This window comes from Oryctolagus cuniculus, chromosome 5 (genome assembly GCF_964237555.1).
Source record: "Oryctolagus cuniculus chromosome 5, mOryCun1.1, whole genome shotgun sequence".
NCBI lineage: Eukaryota > Metazoa > Chordata > Mammalia > Lagomorpha > Leporidae > Oryctolagus > Oryctolagus cuniculus.
In genome coordinates this window covers 20,581,561-20,606,566 of record NC_091436.1, presented here as the reverse complement: position 1 = coordinate 20,606,566, position 25,006 = coordinate 20,581,561, and the positions used below count along the sequence as shown (strand labels likewise).

Here is a 25,006-nt window from a genome sequence, read left to right as displayed (position 1 = left end):
AAGGCTAAGTGACAACATCTAGATGATGTCTGCACATGAAAATACTTCCTAGAATCCAAGGGTTTTATTAATGATGCAGTGGGAAAAGGAGTGAGAATTAGAGTCCAAGGACTCTTTCTCAGTCACTGCTATGGTTTGGATGTTGAATGTCCCCCAAAGCTGCATGTGTTAAATATTTAGTTCCTACCATGGTGCTATCAGGATGTGGTGGAGCTTTAGGAGCTAGGGCCTGCCAAGAGGTCCTTAGGTTGTTCGGACATTGCCCTTGGAAGGTAGTTGCCATGTGACTTCTTGAATTCTCGTGACAGGGCTGTTAGAGATGCCTCCGTTCGGGCCCAGTCTCTGTCTTTGCTTCCTGGCTGGAGATGTATTCACAGGCTCCAACATGTGCTCCCCAGTGCCTGCTGCTGTCCTTACCAGAAGCCAAATCAGCTTGAACAGAGACCTCCAAAACTGACAGTCAATACACGTTTTCATCCTATAAAGTTATTTGATTCAGGTATTTAATTATAGTGACCAAAGCTGGCTAATGCAATCACTGACTAGCTATGTGACACAAATGACTCCAGGTCACCCTTTTTGACTTTATTTCTCACACTGTAAGGTGAGGGGTCTATTCTGATGAGCATTCCTAGGACTTCATTTCTCATACTTACAGAAGCAATCTAATTCTAAATCTAAACATTTAGAAAAATTTTAAAATTTGCAAATATTCACTTATTCCTGGGAAGAGAAGAATTCTTGAAATCATTAACCATCCCCATACAGCTGAATATTGTAGTTGAATGTATTTCATGCACACAGAGACAATTTCTTTGGAACTAAATGATAATGAAAAGTATTTTACAAGGTCCAGATAACAAATGAAGACAAATGTTTTTATGATCTTCTTTCTACAAGAGTACACAATCTTCATTTATCTTCAGCGATGACATGTATTTCTTTAAAAATATTTCCTTTATTAGATGCATTTTAGTGTCTGCGCCTCTTCATGACTCTTACATCTATTATAAACTGCCAGGCCCTCAAATCTCTCAGCTGAGACACGCTTCTGCTGACTTCCTGCGTTCCTGCCGCTGATGGATGGGCTTCTTTCTAATGGAGCTGCCAAAAGAGCAAAATGCACAAATTGTACTTTTCCCCTATGATGACTGTGGTCCAACAGAATTCTTATCGAATGCGGCAACTCAGATCTGCCTGTGCCCACCAAAATGCATGGCTTGCTTTACACGTAATACTGTTATTAAATAAATATAAATGCACTTAGCATTTGGCTTTGTTTCTAATTGATTATCTTTCTTGATGCAGGTTTCTAGATATTACTCATCTGCCAAAAATAATGCAATAGGCAGACCAGCTACCTCTGTGGTGGTTAATTTCATGCATCAATTGTGGTAATTTAATTTGATCATGGGGCATCCAGATATTTGGTCAAAGGTTTTTCTGGGTTTGTCTACGAGGATGTCCTGGATGAGGTTTGCATTTTAGTTGGTAGACTGAATAGCGAGTTGCCCTCCCTAATGTTGGGGACTCTTAGTCAGTTGAAGACCTACATGACACAAAATGGCTGAGCAGGTGGGGACCCTGGGGCCTGACTGCTTGAGCTGAGTTACCAGTCTTTGCCAGCTTCTGACTGGAATTTGTTCCACCAGGTATTTTGGTTCTTAAGCCTCTGGACTTGGACCAGCCTCCCTGGGTCTCCAGCTCACCAAAGGCAGATTTTGGGAGTTCTCAGTCTTCATAATCTAGTGGCAATTTCCTTTAAATAAATTATAGTAAGTTTTGTTTCTCTGGAAAACCCTAAGATAGTCTAACCTAGCTTTTAGGTCCTCTTCAATTTGACCCCACTTTAATAATATTCTTTCCAATTTCAAGTGAATAAGATTACTGCATAACTGAACCTTACCACATGCCAAACACTATGCAAATGGATCTATAAACATTATCCTAATCCTTGTGACAATGCCATGAGGTAGGCCTGTTTTTATTTCCCTTGCAGATAAGAACACTTAGATTCTGAGTAAACCTTAGAATTTAGCCCAAGTCACTGGTTCTAGTCCTGGCTGCTCCACTTCCAACCCAGCTCTCTGTTACAGCCAGGGAAATCAGCAGAAGATGGCACAAATCCTTGGGCCCCTGCACCTGCGTGGGAGACCCAGAAGAAGCTCCAGGGTCCTAGCTTTGGATAGGTGCATCTTCAGCCATTGTGGCCATTTGGGGAGCGAAGCATGGATGGAAGATCTCCCTCTCTCTCTCTGCTCCTGCCTCTCTGTAACTCTGCCTTTCAAATAAGTAAATAAATCTTCATTAAAAAAAGAATTTATTTCAAGTTTCTTTGGCTCCTAAATTCATATTCCTAGTCTAGTTCTATGTTATCTCTACAAGTTGCCAAAAGATGCCTTTCTTTTTTTTTTTTTTTTTTTTATCTTTTATTGAATGAATATAAATTTCCAAAGTACGACTCATGGGTTACAATGGCTTCCCCCCCATACCGTCCCTCCCACCAACAACCCTCCCCTTTCCCACTCCCTCTCCCCTTCCATTCACATCAAGATTCATTTTCGATTATCTTAATATACAGAAGATCAGCTTAGTATACCTTAAGTAAGTATTTCAACAGTTTGCTCCCACACAGAAACATAAAGTGAAAAATAATAGATGATTTTTTTTAAATGATGATGAAATCAGAGCAGACCTATTGTCATGTTTAATCCCAGTGAGAGTCAAGTTGGGAATTGATAATTTCTTTCTTTCTTTTTTTTTTTTTTTTTTTTACAGAGGATCAGTTTAGTATGCATTAAGTAAGGATTTCAACAGTTTGCACCCCCATAGAAACACAAAGTGAAATATATTGTTTGAGTACTCGTTATAGCATTAAATCTCAATGTACAGCACATTAAGGACAGAGATCCTACATGAGGAGTAAGTGCACAGTGACTCCTGTTGTTGACTTTACCAATTGACACTCCTGTCTATGGCATCAGTAATCTCCCTATGCTCCAGTCATGAGTTTCCAAGGCTATGGAAGCCCTCTGAGTTCTCCGATTCTTATCTTGTTTAGACAAGGTCATATTCAAAGTGGAGGTTCTCTCCTCCCTTCAGAGAAAGGTACCTCCTTCTTTGATGGCCTGTTCTTTCCACTGGGATCTCACTCGCAGAGATCTTTTGCCAGAGTGTCTTGGCTTTCCATGCCTGAAATACTCTCATGAGCTTTTCAGCCAGCTCCGAATGCCTTTAGGGCTGATTCTGAGGCCAGAGTGCTATTTAGGACATCTGCCATTCTATGAGTCTGCTGAGTATCTCACTTCCCATGTTGGATCACTCTCCCCTTTATTTACTCCATCAGTTAGTGTTAGCAGGTACTAGACTTGTCTATGTGCTCCCTTTGACTCCCAGTCCCTTCACCATGACCAACTGTGAACTGAAACTGATCACCTGGAACAGTGAGATGGCATTGGTACATGCCACCTCGATGGGATTGAATTGGAATCCCCTGGTATGCTTCCAACTCCACCACTTGGGGCAAGTCAGCCTGAGCATGTCCCAAATTATACATCTCTTCCCTCTCCCATTCCCACCACCATGTTCAACAGGGATCACATTTCAGTTAATTTTCAACACTTAAGAATAACTGTGCATCAATTACAGATCTAAACCAGTCATATTAAGTAGAACAGATAAAAAAACTACTAAGAGGGATAATGTATTTAGTTGTTCATTAACAGTCAGGGCTATGCTGATCAAGCCACCATTTCCCATAGTGTCCACCTCACTCCAACAGGTTTCCCTCTTGGTGTTCAGTCAGTCGTCACCGATCAGGGAGAACATATGGTATTTGTCCCTTTGGGACTGGCTTATTTCACTCAGCATGATGTGTTCCAGATTCCTCCATTTTGTTGCAAATGACTGGATTTCGTTGTTTCTTACTGCGGTATAGTATTCTAAAGAGTACATATCCCATAATTTCTTTATCCAGTCTATCGTTGATGGGCATTTAGGTTGGTTCCAGGTCTTAGCTATTGTGAATTGAGCTGCAATAAACATTAGGGTGCAGACCTCTTTTTTGTTTGCCAATTTAAATTCCTTTGGGTAAATTCCAAGGAGTGCGATGGCTGGGTCGAACGGTAGGGTTATCTTCAGGTTTCTGAGGAATCTCCAGACTGACTTCCATAGTGGCTTGACCAGTTTGCATTCCCACCAACAGTGGGTTAGTGTCCCTTTTTCCCCACATCCTCGCCAGCATCTGTTGTTGGTAGATTTCTGCATGTGAGCCATTCTAACCGGGGTGAGGTGAAACCTCATTGTGGTTTTGATTTGCATTTCCCTGATTGCCAATGACCTTGAACATTTTTTCATGTGCCTGTTGGCCATTTGGATTTCCTCTTTTGAAAAATGTCTATTGAGGTCCTTGGCCCATCTCTTAAGTGGGTTGTTGGTTTTGTTTTTGTGGAGTTTCTTGATCTCTTTGTAGATTCTGGTTATTAACCCTTTGTCTGTTGCATAGTTTGCAAATATTTTTTCCCATTCTGTCGGTTGTCTTTTCACTCTCCTGACTGTTTCTTTTGCAGTACAGAAACTTCTCAATTTGATGCAATCCCAATAGTTGATTTTGGCTTTGACTGCCTGTGCCTCCCGGGTCTTTTCCAGAAATTCTTTGCCTGTGCCAATATCTTGAAGGGTTTCTCCAATGTTCTCTAGTAACTTGATGGTGTCAGGTCGTAGATTTAGGTCTTTAATCCATGTGGAGTGGATTTTTGTGTAAGGTGTAAGGTAGGGGTCTTGCTTCATGATTCTGCATGTGGAAATCCAATTTTCCCAGCACCATTTATTGAATAGACTGTCCTTGCTCCAGGAATTAGTTTTAGATCCTTGATCAAATATAAGTTGGCTGTAGATGTTTGGGTTGATTTCTGGTGTTTCAATTCTGTTCCATTGGTCTATCCATCTGTTTCTGTACCAGTACCATGTTGTTTTAATTACAACTGCCCTGTAGTATGTCCTGAAATCTGGTATTGTGATGCCTCCGGCTTTGTTTTTGTTGTACAAGATTGCTTTAGCTATTCGAGGTCTCTTGTGCCTCCATATAAATTTCAGCACCATTTTTTCCAGATCTGAGAAGAAGGTCTTCGGTATCTTGATTGGTATTGCATTGAATCTGTAAATTGCTTTTGGGAGAATGGACATTTTGATGATATTGATTCTTCCAATCCATGAGCATGGAAGATTTTTCCATTTCTTGGTATCCTCTTCTATTTCTTTCTTTAAGGTTTTGTAATTTTCATCGTAGAGATCTTTAACGTCTTTGGTTAAGTTTATTCCAAGGTATTTGATTGTTTTTGTAGCTATTGTGAATGGGATTGATCTTAGAAGTTCTTCCTCAGCCATGGCATTGTCTGTGTATACAAAGGCTGTTGATTTTTGTGCATTGATTTTATACCCTGCTACTTTGCCAAACTCTTCTATGAGTTCCAATAGTCTCTTAGTAGAGTTCTTTGGGTCCCCTAAATAAAGAATCATGTCATCTGCAAAGAGGGATAGTTTGAGTTCTTCCTTCCCAATTTGTATCCCTTTAATTTCTTTTTCTTGCCTAATAGCTCTGGCTAGAACCTCCAGAACTATATTGAATAGCAGTGGTGAGAGTGGGCATCCCTGTCTGGTTCCAGATCTCAGTGGAAATGCTTCCAACTTTTCCCCATTCAATAGGATGTTGGCTGTGGGTTTTTCATAGATTGCTTTGATTGTATTGAGGAATGTTCCTTCCAAACCCAGTTTGCTTAGAGTTTTCATCATGAACGGGTGTTGTATTTTATCAAATGCTTTCTCGGCATCTATTGAGATAATCATATGGTTTTTCTTCTGCAGTCTGTTAATGTGGTGTATCACATTGATTGTCTTGCGCACATTAAACCATCCCTGCATACCAGGGATAAATCCCACTTGGTCTGGGTGGATGATCTTTCTGATGTGTTGTTGCATTCTATTGGCGAGAATTTTATTGAGGATTTTTGCATCTATGTTCATCAGGGATATTGGTCTGTAATTCTCTTTCAGTGCTGCATCTTTTCCCGGCTTAGGAATTAAGGTGATGCTGGCTTCATAGAAAGAATTTGGGAGGACTCCCTCTTCTTCGATTGTTCTGAATAGTTTGAGAAGAATTGGAGTTAGTTCTTCTTTAAACGTCTGGTAGAATTCAGCAGTGAATCCATCTGGTCCTGGGCTTTTCTTTGTTGGGAGGGCCTTTATTACTGTTTCAATTTCTGTCTCAGTTATGGGTCTGTTTAGGTTTTCGATGTCTTCCTGGTTCAATTTAGGTAGGTTGCATGTGTCCAGGAATCTATCCATTTCTGATAGGTTTCCCTGTTTGCTGGCATACAAGTCCCTGTAGTAATTTCTGATGATTCTTTTTATTTCTGTGGTGTCTGTTGTTACATTTCCTTTTTCATCTCTGATTTTATTGATTTGGGTCTTTTCTCTTCTTTTTTTAGTTAGTTGGGCCAATGGGGTGTCAATTTTGTTTATTTTTTCAAAAAACCAGCTCTTCGTTTGGCTGATTTTTTGTAATGTTTTTCTTGATTCAATCCTGTTGATTTCTTCTCTGATTTTAATTATTTCTCTTCTCCTACTAGATTTGGGTCTGATTTGCTGTAGGTTTTCTAGATCCTTGAGGTGAATTGAAAGCTCATCTATTTGGTGTCTTTCCAATTTCTTGATGTAGGCACCTATTGATATAAACTTTCCTCTTAATACTGCTTTTGCTGTGTCCCATAAGTTTTGGTATGTTGTGCTGTTATCCTCATTTACTTCCAGAAAGTTTTTGATTTCTCTTTTGATTTCTTCTATGACCCATTGTTCATTCAGGAGCATGTTGTTCAATCTCCATGTGTTTGCGTATGCTCTAGGGATTCCTGAGTTGGTAATTTCCAACTTCATTCCTTTATGGTCTGAGAAGCTGCATGGTATGATTCTAATTCTTTTGAATTTGCTGAGGCTTGCTTTATGGCCTGGTATGTGGTCAATCCTAGAGAAGCTTCCATGTACTGCTGAGAAGAATGTAAAATTTTTAGCTGTAGGATTGAAAGTTCTGTATATATCTGTTAGATCCATTTGGGCTATAGTGTCGTTTAAATCTACTGTATCCTTGTTGATCTTCTGACCGGATGATCTGTCTATTTCTGAGAGTGGAGTATTGAAGTCCCCCAGTACTACTGTATTGGGGTCTAAGTCTCCCTTTAAGTCCGTTAATAAATCTTTTAGATAAACTGGTGCCCTGTAGTTAGGTGCATATACATTGATAATTGTTATATCTTCCTGTTGAATTGATCCCTTAATCATTATGTAGTGTCCCTCTTTGTCTCTCTTAACAGTTTTTGTGGTAAAGTTTATGTTGTCCGATATTAAGATGGCTACGCCCGCTCTTTTTTCATTTCTGTTGGCATGGTATATCTTTTTCCAGCCTTTCACTTTCAGTCTGTATGGATCTTTGTTGGAAAGATGTGTTTCTTGTAAGCAGCAAATAGATGGGTTTTGTTCCTTAACCCAATCAGCCAATTGGTGTCTTTTAACTGGACAGTTCAGGCCATTCACGTTCAAAGTGACTAATGATAAGTGGTAACTTTGCCCTGCCATTTGCCAAAGATAAGTTCTAATATATGCTTTGAATTCCCTGTGATCTTTTGCTGTGAGCTTTCCTTCCTTGGTTTCCTTCCTTTACCTTCTTTCATATTGATGACCGTGTTTCTGTGTTTCTGTGTGTAACACATCTTTAAGCATCTTTTGCAGGGCTGGACGAGTGGCAACAAATTCTTTCAATTTCTGTTTGCAATGAAAAGTCTTTATTTCACCTTCATTCACAAATGATAGCTTTGCAGGATATAATATTCTGGGCTGGCAGTTGTTCTCTCTTAGTACCTGGGCTATATCTCGCCATTCCCTCCTAGCTTTTAGAGTTTCTGATGAGAAGTCAGCTGTGAGTCTGATTGGAGATCCTCTGAGAGTAATCTGACGTTTCTCTCTTGCACATTTTAGGATCTTTTCTTTATGTTTCACTGTGGAGAGTTTAATTACAACGTGTCGTGGTGAGGATCTCTTTTGGTCGTGTTTATTAGGGGTTCTGTGGGCTTCCTGTACTAGGATTTCTCTGTCCTTCTCCAAACCTGGGAAATTTTCTGCTAATATCTCACTAAAGAGGCCTTCTAATCCTTTCTCCCTCTCCATGCCTTCAGGAACTCCTAGAACCCGAATGTTGGGTTTTTTAATAGTATCCTGAAGATTCCCGACAATATGTTTCAGATTTCTAATTTCCTCTTCTTTTCTTTGGTCTGACTGTATCCTTTCCTGTTCTCTGTCTTCTAAGTCCGATATTCTCTCTTCTGCTTCACCCATTCTGTTTGTAAGGCTATCTATTGTGTTTTTCATTTGATCTATTGAATTCTTCACTTCAGTCACTATCACAGTTTCCTGTTGTACTAGTTGTTTCGTTTCATTTTGATTCCTCCTTAATATTTCATTTTCACGAGAGAGATTTTCTATCTTGTCCAGTAAGGATTTGTGTAGTTCCAGAATTTGTTTTTGAGAACTTCTTAATGTTCTTATCAATTTTTTGAGATCTGCTTCTTGCATTTCTTCTATGTCATCATCTTCATAATCTTGAATTGGGGTGTCTTTTTCATTTGAGGCCGTCATGGTGACTTCCTTGTCAGACCAAATATTTATAATTGATTTTGGTCTCCATATCTTTGAAAGATAATCATTCCTAAGCTTTGATGCATGACAGAATCATCTGGGGAATTTTTTTAAGCGAAAATGCTGAGATCTGACATGCAGAGCTGCAATTGTTCTGTGGTTTTGTTCAGGAATCTGCCTTTGAAAGTTTCCAGATGATTTGAAGTTGGTCAACCCAAAAGTTGATCTTCAGGAATAAGGGCCTTAAGTTTGGCTTAAGAACCAGTGGTTCTCAGACTTTAACCTATATCAGAATCATCCAACGGCCTGTTAAAACAAAGAATGGTGGGCCCTACCCACAATATTTCTAAGTATTTAGGACAGGACCAATAATCTTCATTTCTAACAAGTTCCCACCTGATCCTTCCACTGCTGGTCCAGGAGCCACACTTCCGGAAGGTCTGGGTTAGACTTCTCTCCTTGTTTTCAGTTCGTTCCTTTGTGCCTTGCTCTGATGCCCGCTTCAGCTCTCATCTCCTTTTTCTTCCACTTCCTGCAGCACCTCCTTACCATGTGTCATCTGCACCTTCCCCAGGCCCGTTAGCAGGAGCTGGACCTCAAACCTGCACTCACACGGGATGCCCTCAGGCTGAGGCTTAACTCCCAGCACCACCACACGGGCCCCTAGGATGGCTTCTTATGGGCACCTTGGTCCCTCCCACTAACAGAACCCGTGAAGAAGGCACCATGGATCCTCCAAACATGCCTAACTGCGTCTGAATCTGAGGTTGGCACTGAATACATTCACAGAAGGATGCAAACTACAAGTAACACTTCCTGGTGAGTCTTTGAAAATGAAAACTTGAGGTCAAGGATTATTCCTTAGAGTGTAAACATTTTTGCTACTTGTATTTAGTCCGCAATCGAATGTTCAGACACATGCAGCCACCACCCCAGTGCTCCCAGCATCCCCCAACCCCAACATCCCCTGTCACCCAGACCCTCTTCCCCTATAGGGGCACCCTTTGCACTTTTGTGACCCTTCTCCAGCTCAAGTGCTTACCATTATGAACCTGAATCCTCCATTCCCACCCTGCCCCCAATAGATTTCACTGCTCTTTCACCATTAGCCTCTTGAACTGTCTAGAGCTGCCCCCATCCATCTCCCATACACCGCCAGCTGCACCTACTCAGCTGTTTCCACTATATACCCCAGAGAGACTGCACAAAATAAGTCTGTGGCTCCAGGGAGTGATTCTACAGGGTGGCATTTTCTGTGTACAGAAAACCGGACTCCGGGGAAATCTGCACTCTGTCTTCACTATCGCCCTGGGAAATCTCTAGGGATCCCCCTTGCCACTTGGCCAGCTCCCAGAGGCAGAGCCTTCACCTCAGATCAAATCTGTTTTGCCTTCCATGTGCGCCTTCAGGCCCTTCTTTTTCTCATGCTTGGGCCTTTAATTCCTTTTAGATCAGAGGATCCAAACACCCAAACCAAGGGTCAGTTTGGTTATCTCTTCCCCTCAAAACTATTTCAAGAAGCACTTTCATCATTTTAATTTTCTTTCATAATTAAATTTGAAATTCTCCTCTAATGTTGCCAACCTAGTTCAATTCCTATTCTTCCTGGATAAAGTACACATACAACATATGCACATATGTAGGTGTAAATGTATATGTATATTAGACAGCCAAGAGTTTACCGGGTTGATTTATCTATAGTGGGAGTAATAGGCAAAAGTGAATCCTTTGTTCAAATCAAAGTGTGTGTGCATAACCTAACTTCCTTTCTTCACATCATTGTTGACACAACTTTTGCCATTTTGTTCCTGGGCTAATAATTGTCTCTGGTCCTCAGATGATTTAAGTTATCTATTTTTCAGTTGTCTTTTGTGTTTCATTATCAAGCTTTGGTGCCTCTATAGATTTTAGACCTCTATTTGTTCCATAATTAATTGTAATCCACAGTTTCATTACTTGCACTATGACCCCAAATTTAGAAATCACTCTCATCTTGCTCAGGATTCTAAACCTGCATCCTAAAGAAGACTTAAAAGCACAGCATCCCAGAGGTTCTTTGTTTTCCTTTTACCCTCATTCCACTTGACTGTGTCAGAGATGGGATGAGGTATGACAGCAGATCTCACTCAGGAAACAGGCTAGAAATTCAGAGACAGTGAATTCTGGCTTTGGCTTTGACGTTCGCATATTTATAACCCCAGGGAAATTATTTAAGCTTTTTCTCTGGTCCATGACACACTTGTCAAATCATGTAGGATTTATGATAAATGTCATGTGTGATCTATGATAGATACTGAAAACTAAAAATGGGCTTTCTCTTCAACAGGATAAAATAATTAGCAAATTCTTATATTAGAGCAGTAATCTTCAAAGTCTAAGATGTAGAGAATCACCTATTGGACCTTTAAAAAATTCAGATACCTGAATCTTATCGCTGACTTGCTGCATCCAGTTATTAAGTAGGTCTTACGAGGCAGAACCAGGCTTGAAGAAGTCTGCGATTGCAGGCGAGGCTTGAGAGCTGGGTCTGCTATGGACACTTACCACTGATCTTTAGGAGGAAATAGGCTCAAACTTTCCTCATCCTCCTGCTTTGTCACTAACTAGTAAAGGATGACCATGTTTGAATTATAACAGACATGCCAGATTTTAAGCCCTTGCAGTTCACCCCCAGATCTGAGCTATAAGCATGCCCACGTACATTCTCAAAGAACCAGACAGAATGAACGGTCTTCACCCTATTTGTGGGTAATCTTCATTTAAAACAAAACCTTAAGTAAATGGAAAGAGAGCAAGTTAGTGTTTTCCATTGCATAAGCTTCTGATGTATATATTAAGACACAAGGTTTTGGATGCAGTGAAATGTAGCAAAATTAGTGCACCACTGGAAAAGGGGAATCTTTAAAAGAAAAATCTCAGATATAGATGTACACTTTGGGTACTGGGGTAAAATGGGGCTTTTCAGTAAACCCACCACCTCTCAGATAACTTTCTGCTTCCCCAGAAAGCATTGCCCCCAAAGCAGATGCCTTCCCCCCAAAAAGATATCTTTTAAATTTTTTCCTCAGAGGTTGTTCCTATTTGTACCCTTTTAAATAATACTTGTGTTAATGGCTTAAAGGGCACCAGGATTTCAATGGCATCTATGGCAATGGAGTCATGGGTTGTAAAGAATACATGTAGCAGACAAATTTAGTTGTGTAAAATATCTCAGTCCTTCCAATTCCTCTTCCAGAACCAAGGGTGTATTTTGCAGAAATTTTGTCCCTGTAATAACTAGGTCAGTTAAGACTTAGGCTGGGATCTGCTCTTTGATTCTTGGCAAACAGCTTCTTACAGTCATAGAAACCTTACCTGCAGTGTTGAGTTCCTTGAGTTCTGTCTTATAGGTGGTTTCTTAAATATCCTTCAAATTCACTCCCTCATCTCTTTTCCCAAAACTGTTGATTTGCTTCAGACATACCACCTTATTTCCTTTCTAACTTCCCACTTCTATCTCCAAGCCACCCGATGTTCACAGCCAGAGTGATGTACTATCTTCTGTTCAAATCTAGGCTGGCTCACCCTTTTTAAAAATCATCTTTAAAACTCCCAACCTTCTAGGCAATGCTTTTCAACATCATTTCTGGGCCAACACATCTAAGGGAGCTCCTGTATCCTGGCTAATCATGGTGGCCTGTTTTCACAGTGATGATGATCAGAATGATGACCCTTTCTACCAAGGCAGGGCAAGTAGGGCTTGAAAGACTCCAGCCTGCCTCAAAAGTTCCTAACAACAAAGATCCCTCTTATTCTATCTAGCGCCCCTTAGGCTCTACTCCTTTCTGTAAACCCACCTGTTAAGACAGGGTAAATACACAACTGGCACCTCTGTGCTGCAGTTTTCAAAGAGCATTTGCTCCATGGAACACTTCCTGGGCTCTTTGGTCCAGAACAGAGTGGGATAGCATCCTGTCTATTGGCCTGTGTTCATCCAGACACTGCTCCCTTCTGGTCCTTGTGAGACCGATTTAGCCACTCGCTTCTAACGCACTCAAACTGTGGGACCAGGCTGGCTTCTCTAATAGAGCTTTGCAGAAAGTGTGACTTGGCTTTGAGGATAGAAATCTGTCTCAGAGACCTCTAATGTCAGTAGACTAATTCAGGATGGGATTGGAAGATTTATTTTGGATTCTGAGTGGGTCCCATTTGAGTCATCTGACAGAAATTGGGAAGAGCATATAGACTGATTTATGAATTGTTCCCTTTATACCTGTTTTCCCTTAAAATAAAGAATTCAAAAATAAGCTAGGGGCTGGCATTGTGGCGTAGAATGTTAAGTTTCCATTTGTAGTGCCAAGATCTAATATGGGTGCCAGTTCATGTCCTGGCTGCCCCTCTTCTGATCCAGCTCTCTTCCATGGCCTGGGAAAGCAGTAGAAGATGGCCCAAGTCCTCGGGCCCCTTCGCTCATGTAGGAGATCTGGAAGAAGCACATGGTTCCTGGCTTCAGATGGGCACAGCTCCTGCCGTTGTGGCCCTTTGGGGAGTGAGCCAGCAGATGGAAGATCTCTCTCTGTCTCTCCCTCTCTCTGTCAGTAACTCTGCCATCTCAAGTAAATAAGTAACTCCTTAAAAAAAGTAAGCTGGATTACTTTTTGTTGCACCTACTGCGATAATGAAGACAATTCTCAGCAATCCAGAAAATATCGACACCAACCTGAAGGAGCACACGATTATCGTGAAAGGCTCCCAGAGGAGCCCTGCAGAGGGACTTCACTCCCGTCAGTGTAGAACTGAGTCCTCTTGGGAAGGAAAAGAAGAGTTTCTAGGCTGACGAAGGTGGGGAAATAGAAATAGTCAACTATTTACGTTGTCTGTGTGAACTTACTTCCCCTTTCAGGAGAACAGGTCTCTTGTTGAAATCCAAAATTTCTCAGGTGAAAAGTATATATCCAAAGGGTTCAGATGAGCCCAGGTATTGCTAGATCAGTATCTTAAGCCCAGAAAGACGAATTAGCCCTTGAAGGAAATGACACTGAAATTGTTTCAAATCCAGCTGCTTTGATTCAGCAGGCCAACAACAGGATATCCAGAACACTTTGGATGATATCTAGGTCTTTGAAAAGGGGACAGACAGCTCAGCAGGCTGGTAATATGAGCTCCAATTTTCCAGATATAGAAACAAAAACCCAGATTATAAATCTCATTTGTGGTATTTTAATAATGTAATAAAGGATCTATTGATTTGAGGGAGAAATTACTGAAAAGAAAAGCTAAAATAAAAGCAGAGACAAATATACACAGGGTGACATAGCCCAAAAGTAATATCAGATAATGTCAGGCAATGTCCTTAAGCTGATTTAAATAGCTTAACATTACTAATAACCAATCTGAGTGGAAGCTACCAAGTTGAGTAGACATGTTGAGAGGGTGGTTTAGACTAGAAAGCAGGTACCTTTTGTTATTCCTGATTTCCTATTTAATGTCCAGGTTAAGCCTATAATTGAAGAGCAGAGGATGCCAGACCTGGCTCATTCTGTCTGAGCTAAAATAATCTACTGTGCTGGAACAAACTTGGACTTTTCAGTTTTCTGGCTCACTCATCACATGTGGAAATGACTGAATGATTTTGAAAAGAATAGAAAGCCATTTAGCCTCAGGCACTATAGAGTTATAATTTATTCTGGAAGAGCAATTGGATCCAAACTCCAACCTAAAGATGCAGCATTGGGGCATATTAAAGGCTGATGTCAATCTTATCTATTCTTTTTTTTTTTTTTTAAGATTTATTTATTTATTTGAAAGGCAGAGTTACAGAGAGGCAGAAGCAGAGAGAACGACCTTCCAGCCGCTGGTTTACTCCCCAGTTGGCTGCAACAGCCGGAGCTGTGCCAATCCAAAGCCAGGAGCCAGGAGCCAGGAGCCAAGAGCCAGGAACTTCTTCCAGGTATCCCATGTGTGCACAGGGACCCAAGGACTTGGGCCATCTTCTACTGCTTTCCTAGGCCATAGCAGAGAGCTGGATTGGGAGTGGAGCAGCCGAGACACAAACTGGTACCCATAAGGGATGCTGGCACTGCATGGCTTTAACTGCTATGCCACAGTGCAGGCCCCAATCTTATCTATGCTTTGCATCTATTAAGTGTGAGCTTTTCCTTATATATTGAAACAAAAACAAAGAATACAGAATACAGAACTCTAAATAGGCCTGTGCTATGATCCTGGTGGCTTCGTGATCACACATATTCTTATCTGCACTAAAACTCTCAGTGAAATTTTTTCACAATAATACAACCACCCGTGGCTATCAGATCATAATCCCATAACCAGAAAAGCTAGGAAAGGGCTTTTCTGGTTGCATCTCCAAACCTGCACCCATTATTTCAACACTGCGAAGTTGGTAACTGTATATTGTATAAAATAAAAATTACAAAAGGTCATTGCTTTGAACTAATCTCCTGCACTAGACCCCAACAGACCAAGCTTAAAATCAAAATGGAGTCACTCATGCTAGAATTCCTAGTCACTGAGCTGAAACTGGGCTGTTTATCTGACTTCCTGGGAAATCAGGATTAGAAAGATGACTGCCAAATTTCCCAAACAGGCCAGTTTCAATTGTGTGAAAGACCTCTCTGCCTTACTCCATACACAAATAAGGAACTTGAAATAAGCTGATGTTAACCCATTATTAATGTTTCCTAAAGTTCTATTTGCCTATGCCTGCAAGGAAAGTGACTATGAAATAATCAATCTGTGCTTTTTTTTTTTTTTTTTTTGCTTTTTTCCCAACCTTTCTCTGTCTATAAAACACGTTTCAGCTCAGTCCATAGGAATATTTATTCTATTATATGGAATGAAATGTTGCTCATTCTAGAATTGAAAATAAATCCAATTCATATCTTTAAATAAATTGCTATAATTTTGTTCTTTGACAAACATAAAATATAGTAAAACATTATATGTGGCGTCTATGGCAACACAATCTAATGACATATCTCTTACTTGAACCAAATTTAATATGTTAAGTCAAGATGATACTATCTGTTGAAATGTCCTTGTTTAAAATCTTAAAAGATCGAGACAGAAAAACTAAAAGAAATCACACTGAAGTGAATATTCCAAAAAGTTACACCTATGACTTTCACCTCCCTACCCAATTACATTGGAAATATAAGAATGGATTGGCATTTAGCAAAAATTTTCAAAGGACTGCTTGTTTGTTAGTTCCTTATGTATAGCCAGTTCCTGGTGTGAGTCTATTCTAAATGAGAATAAACACATATTCAGCTATTCTCACAAGGGAGAGGGCCCTATGGCTAACTCTCCTCCACAATGTGGCTGTCGTGGGGCCAGAGTAGGGGTTGCTGGGTATTCCTAGATCAGCCTGATGAGAAACCAGAAGGCTAATCTTTAATCAGACTAAATGCCAGCGCCGTGGCTCACTATGCTAATCCTCAGTTTGCGGCGCCAGCACCCTGGGTTCTAGTCCCGGTTGGGGAGCTGGATTCTGTCCCGGTTGCTCCTCTTCCAGTCCAGCTCACTGCTGTGGCCCAGGAGTGATGTGGAGGATGGCCCAAGTGCTTGGGCCCTGCACCCGCATGGGAGACCAGGAGGAAGCACCTGGCTCCTGGCTTCAGATCGGCGCGCCAGCCATAGTGGCCATTTGAGGGGTGAGCCAATGGAAGGAAGACCTTTCTCTCTCTCTCTTCCTCTCTCTCTCACTGTCTAACTCTTCCTGTCAAAAAAAAAAATAATGAAATAAAAAATTTTAAAAAAAGATTAATCAGACTGAAAAGAGAGGTGCAAGGTTAATTACAGCCATCCTAAAGAGGCCACATTTCCATATAAAATTGAAAGAAATAGGCCAAAATGGGAAAAAAATAAAGAAAGACCCCACCAAAGCAATAACCCTGAATCATCTTCTGGGACTTCACAATAGCCTTGCTGGATTGAGTGCCTTGGGTGGCCACATAGATGCATAGTAACTTTCTCTTTGTTGCTTTGTTTGTCCCCACCTCTTTACAACAAAGCACCTCTTCTAGTTTATTCGTTATAATTATGTGTAATCTTAATCGGTGTCAGTTCTTTTACATGCACAATGGGATCTTAATAACACTAAGGGAAACCTGGTCTGGCCTGTAACACGTGGGAGAGGCAGAGTGTAGCAGAGAGATGATGCTAGACCTGGAGCTTGTCCTTTAGATCTTTCTGGTTAATATAAGAAGGGAAGGAGGTGGGACAGTTTGGAGGGAACTTTGAACTGGACATTTTTTTTTCTTTGCATACATTAAGGTCCTCCTACTATGGGTGAAATCTCCTACATATACAGAAATCAGTTGGTCTCTGTCTCTGATAAGTCCCCCAGGAACCTACAAAACTGAAAACAAATTGTCCCTGAAAAGCTTGCAAAGCACTCAAGGAAAACACCTATGAAAACTTATCTGAAGAGCGTCTGGGCTAAACTGTTCATCTTACCTATCAGATCAGTTTGCCTTGGGTGATGTGCACATAGGAGTTTGTTTAATCTTGGCCACATGGAGCAGCCTTGAGCAATCCTTTATTCTTTATCTACGCATTCCTTACCTACTCCCAGAAATATTATTAAATTGATCAATGGCTTCTTTCTAGTAACCTCTTTTCAGAAATTACACATTGTCTCTGAAGGTGCTTGTAACTACCTATTCTAAAGAAAATCATCCTCACCCTGTGAGACATTCACCCCTGTTTATCTAAAGCCCAGCCCCCTCTTTTGGGACAAGCCAATGTATGCTCACTGTGTAACCATAACTGAAAATTTACTGTCAAGGAATACACAAATTATGATAGAGTTTGACCACTTTAGGACACTTCTCAAAATTCATTAAAAATCTTTGGGCTTGGATCTCTTGGTCCTACATCACTCCTATTCTACCCTAAATAAGCCTTAATCAATCATTTTTAGGCTGTTTTATTTCCACCTATAAAACTAAGGTTGCTACAAGAGTGGGTTTAGTTCTGGTAACAGCTGCCCAGAAATTCTGAGTACAAAAGCATGTGGAGACTTAGAGTCAACTCTGAACTCACACACTAGCTCTGAGACATCAAACAATATGTGACTGTACCCTGGAGGATGCAGAGCAGGAACAAGGAATTCCTCAAAGTCTGTGTCTTATCTTGCAGAATGGCAATACTTCGTTGAAACCCTCATGCAAAGCTGGTTGAAAACAACCAGAAACCTGGGACAGCAAATAGTGTGTGTTTCACTGATCTCTGGGTGAACTTATGATATCTTGACCCCCAATTTTCCCTTGTTGAGTATCTAAGGCTGCCATCTTTAAACACTTGATGTAAGAAGGGTCATGTAACTAGGTCACCCCTACACAGAAGAACCAAGAACTCCCCTTTCTATTTAACCCAATTGGCTCCATGTCCCATCTCTACCCGATGTTCTCTTCTCAATAAATATACTTTACAAAAGCTGTGAAGGGAGTCAAATGTCAGCTTTTGCTCCTGAATTCTTGCTTGGCTATCGCACAGTAAGCTTTCTGTCCCTAAAACATGGTGGCTTCATTGTTTGGCCTTCCAGTGCCTGTGGGGAAAAGGGTCATCTTGTTTGGTAACGTTTACTGACATCAGTACCCTTCGCAGCTGACAATCGCTGGCCTAAATCCCAGCCTGAGCTGGTGACTCTGCTTCTTGACTTTTGTGCACTCAGCTTACCCTCCCCTGGCTCGAGCCCACTCGTGTGTACAAGTGGCAGCAGCAGAGGCTCAGCCCTCCTCATCTCTCACAGTCTGCACAGGTTGCCTTGCAGAGCAGAAGAAATGGCCATGATTCATGAGAACCCCAAGGCTACCAAGTAAACTTGCATTACCCTGTGACTCTGTACATCCCCTTATCCAAACTGTGACCCATACAAAGGATAGGAACCATGTCCCAACCAAGATATCAACCAAACTCACATTATCATATAGAGCTCAGCCTGCTATAGCAGAATATCATAGAAAGTGGAGAAAGCAACAGAAATTCATTTCTCACAGTTTTGTAGTCTGGAAGTCCAAGATCAAAGAACTAGCAGGTTCAGTGTTTGGCAAGGACCTGCTTGCTTATCAACAGCCATCTTGTTGCTCTAACCTAACATGGTTGGAGGGTTGAGGGGAGTCTGCCTGGGGCCTATTGTATGAGGTAATAATCCCATTATGAGGGCTGTGCTCCTATGACCTAATCACTTTCCCAAAGCCCCACCTCTTAATGCTTTTACCTTGGTGTAAAGATTTCAACATATGAATTGGCAGGGTATATGGGGGGACATAAACATTCAAACCTAAACGTATACACCACACACATACCAAGCACACATGTGTACCACACACTCCCAAAATCGCAAATGCCATACCTGTGTCCCTCATAATACATACATACCATGCCACACATATGTATCACATACCACACCATGCATGTCACACCACACACACATCTACTTACCACAGCATACACATATGACTCCACCAACACACATCACATATACTGTCCAGACATCACACACCACATGTATATAAGCACAGCACACACACCATATACACAAAACAAACACGCATACTAGGAACAGAAGATTCATAAAACTGAACCTAATTCTGCTACTTATAATGTACCTTGATATTATTTGTTTAATTCTCTTTTCTTTTAAAATTTACTAATTACAATGCTCTAAACTGGTTTCTCCAAACATGAACAAGTAGTGACACAAAGTTTGAAAAATCATTGCTCAAATAATATATATGACCTCATCTCTCATTACTCCAATTCCCCAGATTGTTTTAGTGCACCTGGGGAATATGCAGTCGCCGTTGGAAAAACTTGTCCTCATTAATGGCTTTTCTGAATGACCCTTTTATTCTCAACAGCCCTGAAACCTGCTTCTCTCTTGAACTTTTGCTTCTGCCAACACTCTCAAGTGTGCTGTTTTCTACCACCTTTGTTCAACTCAAATTTGAGTATTCCTGCTTCTTTTTTTAAGATTTATTTTATTTATTAGAAGGGCAGAGGCAGAGATGGAGAGGTCTTTCATCTGCTGGCTCATCCCCAGATGGCCGCAACAACCAGAGCAGAGCCAATCCGAAGCCAGGAGCCAGGTGATTCTTCCAGATCTCCCACTTGGCAACAGGGGCCCAAGGACTTGGGCCATCCTTCACTGCTTTCCCAGTTGCATTAACAAGGAGCTGGATCAGAAGTGGAGCAGCCAGGACTAGAACCAGCACCCACATGAGATGCCAGTGCTGCAGGTCAGGGCTTTAACCCACTGCACTACAGCACTGGCCCCTTCTTGCTTCCTTTTGCTGTTTTCAGACCATCTTTCTTGGTTTTCTTAAGAACCTCAGCTCTGCCTGTCAAAAAAAAAAAAAAAAAAAAAAAAAAAAGCAAAACCTCAGCTTTAAACTTCACACTACCCCATCCAATACCTGTTGCCTTAATTTTGTCACCATCTCTCCTTTGAAGGAGGTCACTCTAGTCTCTCTCCCATTGTACTTCCTGATGATTTCTGTGAACAGCTGTTTAATGACTGAATGAACTGCTCTGTGCTTGGTTTGATGTGGGGGATCTCAGCCCTATAGGTAAACCGCAAATGATTCTATCTTTCACCCTACATTTCTCTCAATGGCACAGGCTATATGTGCTAAGGCAGTGCTTCCAAATGGAGGCCACATAAGAAGGACACTTGTATATCTGCTCTCTAAGTCACTGGAACTCACACAAGTGCATGAAGGCAAGAAGCTACAGTAGGAAGTCTAATACCAGATGGCACAAGTTGGTCTGTAGACCCTCTGAGCCCTTCACCTGCATTTCTTTCTTCGTAAGGATTGGGTCACTAGCTGTGCCTGGCAAGTTCACAATCACCAGGCCTTCGGCTTCTACAGAAAACAAAAAACTTAGAATTCTTCTCTTGATTTCCCATTTTGAGCATTTTAATGTTATTATTTAGAAGATTTGGCATGGTGGTGCTGTGGCATAGCGGTGGAAGCCACCACCTGCTGTGCCAGCATCCCATATGGGCACTGGTTCGAGTCCTGGCTGCTCCACTTCTGATCCAGCTCTCTGCTATGGCCTGGGGAAGCAGTAGAAGATGGCCCAAGTCCTTGGGCCCCTGCACCCACGTGGGAGACCTGGAGGGAACTCCTGACTCCTGGCTTCGGATCAGGGCAGTTCAGTCCATTGCAGCCAGTTGGGGAGTGAATCAGCGGATGGAAGACCTCTCTCTTTCTCTCTCTCTCTCTCTCTCTCTCTCTGTGTGTGTGTATGTAACTCTGCCTTTCAAATAAATAAATAAATTTTTAAAGATTTATTTATTTGTTTGAAAGGCAGAGAGTTATATAGAGGCAGGAGCTATCTCTTTTCCTCTCCCTCTCTCTCTCTCTCTCTCTCTCTCTAACTCTTCCTTTCAAATAAATACAGCAAAAAAATTTTTTTTAATACTTAACAGGAAATGTCTAAACTGCAAAGCCCTGGCCTGTGACACAGGTCTTCTCAGTTATGTTTAGTAATATTCGGAGTGAGATTTAGCAACAAAGGGAAGCAGAGCTGAAAGTTTTGGAAAAGTTGCCATATGACCAGAGAAGGACTGAGGAGGAATCCTTAGAGGGTACAGTAGAGCGACTACTTGCTCGGGCCATGATTTTTAAGATTTTTTTTAAGATGCTAATTGTCAAGACAACAGGAAAAAGATCTGGAGGGTGCCTCAGAAATCTCTCGGGGGCTCATGCCATCATAGGCCCAGGGCCTCGAAGGGCAGAGGTGTTTCACGGAACCCTTAGGTGCTCTCCAAGTCTCAGGATTCTGCTCCCAGCTCCCCAGTGAAGTGTCCGTGGCTCTCCAGCACTGGTTCAAGTGGACCCAGGTGCAGCTGAGGAGAGGAAGTAACAGAGCCTGGTGATTCTGCCCATGTCCAGAACGCAAGAGCCATGAAGTCATGGCAACTTCCACCGAAATTTCAAAGAAAAGTCTGGGAGATCAGGCAGAAGTCAGCCACGGGGGCAGAGCTACCACAGAAAGCTCCCAATTGGGGTATGTGGCATAGAACAGAGGGAGTGGAGCCACTGCCAGGCCCCCAGGAAGCGAGAGGCACCAGCAGCACACAGCCACAGGCTTTCCAAGCAACACTTGCAGAGCAGCCATGAGGACTGCAATCAGCAAAAACTGGAGCCTTGGGGACTCACCCACTTCAGTGTGCACAGGATGACAGATTTGGAGTTCTACCACAAAATCTCTGCCTTGGTTGGTTTCAGCCTTGCTTTGGGCTTGTTACTCCTTTCTACCTCCTGCCTTACTCATTTTTAAATAGCAACAGTTATCCTTTCCCTGTCCTGCCATTGTATCTTGGAAATAGGTAACTTGTTTTCAAGCTCAAAGCTCAAAGACTTCGCATCTTTGAAAGAGGTAAATTTTGTTTTTGAGCTCACAGCTCAAAGAGTTTGCCTTGAGTCACAGAGGAAACTTTGTATTTAGAATTTTGAGCTTTGTTTGAGTGAAGTAGGACTTGGCACTTTTGAGGATAGAATAATTGTATTTAACACTATGAGGGCATGAAACTTGGAGACAAAGGATTGGATTTGGTCTGAGTGTGTCTCTCAAAGATTCATGTATTGAAACTTGGTCCCTAGTGTGACCAAATAAAGGTAGTGGAACCTTTAAGAGGTAAGACTTAGGGAACAGTAATTCATTCATTAGGGGCACTGCTCTCAGAAGAAATTGATGATGGTCTCATTGAATGAGTTCATTCCTGCAAGAATGAGTTGTTATTTATGAAAAACCACAATTGCTCCTCCCTGATCTCTGGCTGTTTCTCTCACCACGCGCTTTCTTCAGCCTATTCTCTCATCATGTGATGCCATCAGCCATGAAGCTGGTCATAAGCTAGTGCCACATTCTGGGACCTCCAGAACTGTGAGAAAAATAAAAGCAAGAAAGAAAAACTCTTTTCTTTACAAACTACCAAGCTTCAGATATTTTGTTGTAGCCATGGACAAAGCAGTGATATATGACCTTAGTTATTCGATGACACCTGATTGGCTTCCTCACATTGCTTTACGAGCCAAAGAATCTGCTGTGCACTGAATATTTATATCCCCCAAATTCTTATGTTGAAGTCCTAATCCCTGCTATGATGGTATTTGGAGATGGAGCCTTGAAAGGAATTAGACTTAGATGAGGTCATGATGGTGGAAACCCCATTATGGGATTGGTGGCCAGATAAGAAAGTAAATAAGGTCAGATTTTTGTCTCCCTCCACCTTGTATGAGAATACAATGAGAAGAAAGACATCTGTAAACCATGAAGGGGGACCTTTCCAGGAATGGGATTTGTGGGCCCTTCAATTTTGGATTTCCAGCAACTGTGATATATAAATGTGAATGTGTTTGTTTAGCCTATCCACACTATGATGTTTTGTATGGCAGCCTGAACTAACTCAGACAAAATCCCTGGTCAAAAAGTGAATTTTCTGTCCTTTTTCTCTAACTAGATTTCTTATCAGTTATAGTGATGGAACTGAAGTTCAAAGAGGTGAACAAGGCTGTCTATGGTATTGCCAATGCAAATAGCAGAGGCAAACTGAATCCATAGACTTTCTGCTACTACCAGCATAAAACAGCCAGAGTAGCTATAAAGGACTTCTTGTATGATTAGATCTTCATGGTGGTTTTACATTTGTCCTTCAAGTAAACTTCCAATTCTGGCCATTGGTTAAAAGACTCAGTGACTAAATCTTTCTAAAATGACACTGGGTCCTCAAAGAACACCTGGGGAAGTATTGGCACGAGTTCCTGAAGTTGGGCTTTAGAATGTTTGTTCACAGCAGCACGGACAAATCCTCTCCTGGGAGATTTCTGAACAGTGACAGGATGGTGTCCAGGGGAAATCTGACATGGCACTCAGAGAGGTGCTATGATTCATATTCATAACCAGCTTCCCCCCAACATCAAATGGCTGCTAGAATCATGTTGGTCTTTACCAGCTTGTCAGCATACCTTTTGCAAACAATTGTAGCAGATATTTTGATCAATTATGGATATACCACAGCCAGCATCTATTTCCATCTTGCACTCTCAGCTGTTGGTGAATGCATTTATAAATACTGCAGGATCCAGAGGCAGCTGGCTCTGGATCTCTATGGTGTGAATAATTGACATTATTTGATACCAGGTGATTTGAACTACCCTGACAGTGCCTGTATTCCATTTGACTGAAATGAAACCACACATTTGCTCAAAGAGAACTTCTTCCTTACTGAATTGGCAGAGCTTTGGGAAAACATTTTATAACTTGGGTAGGTTTTAGAATGTGTCTAACATTTCAAAGGATGATTATAGGGAGTGCCTTGGAATAGTGGAATGGTAGAGAGAAGAGAAATTAGATAGTTCAACAGAAGAGTTACTGCTAGGACTGCCACTGTGGTGTAGTAGTTTAAGCCTCCACCTGAGGCTCCGGCATCCAATATGGGCACTGGTTCGTGTCTTAGCTGCTCTTCTTCCAATCCAGCTCTCCGCCTATGGCCTGGGAAGGCAGTGGATGATAGCCCAAGTGCTTGGGCCCCTGCACCCATGTGCAAGACCTGAAATAAACTCCTGGCTCCTGGCTTTGGACCAGCTCAGCTCCTGCCGTTGCAACCGTTTGGAGAGTGAACCAGCAGATGGGAAGATTCTCTCTCTTTCTCTCTCTCTCTCTCTCTCTGTTTCTCTTTCTCTCTGTCTGTAGCTCAAATAAAGGAGTGATAAAAAAATAGTTACTGCTAAGGAGAGGCCCCGGTTTGCTGGATGAATGTGGTGCCATTTGGTGGGTGAATGTGGTGCCAAATGAAATTGAGAGAACTTCCTTTTCTGCAGATATCTGTATGGTACATCCAGGCCCTAAAGTGAACTTGCAGCATGTATGAAATACCAGTTACATCCTTCACAGTGATGTATGTTAGATTCCCAAGTGTGGATCTGCTCCCACATCTAATTCTAGAACGATTGCATGAAGTCCTCAATCCATGCTCCTGGCAGTCTCCAGACATATCCTTTATAACCTAGCCACCTCGTGATTCAGTCTATGCTCAAGAAATAACATAAAGACTGGGAGCTTCTTACTGGAAATGTTCAGCACAACTAAAAGAGAATCCTACAAACTTCAAGTTACACACAAATAGAAAGACAAACATGAAATTCTCAGCAGACTTTCTCTGAACCTCTTCCACAAGCCCCATGGAAGCCCAAGAGGATAGGGAATTCTGGGAAAACTGTAGAGAAGAGTGAAGATGGGATGGTGTGAAATCATCCCCAGAAAGTTTACTCCAGAAAGGGAAATAGTAAGAAGAGAATTACCAACATGG

General features: G+C 41.6%; 1 long non-coding RNA gene across 8 annotated transcripts in view; it reads right to left on the bottom strand.

The window, feature by feature from the left end:
* The window catches only part of LOC103349907 (LINE-1 retrotransposable element ORF2 protein), an 85,511-nt gene extending 66,693 nt beyond the window's left edge, over positions 1–18,818 (bottom strand). For 2 of the 8 annotated variants that reach the window (XR_011388470.1, XR_011388469.1), the window contains exons 1-2: positions 18,606–18,818; positions 11,384–11,453 (exon numbers count right to left, since the gene is read on the bottom strand). This is a non-coding gene — a long non-coding RNA (LINE-1 retrotransposable element ORF2 protein). The remainder of the gene's footprint in view (positions 1–11,383; positions 11,454–18,605) is intronic. The other 6 variants (XR_011388468.1, XR_011388467.1, XR_011388471.1 and 3 more) reach the window with 5 other exon arrangements.
* Between the last annotated feature and the right edge of the window lie 6,188 nt (positions 18,819–25,006).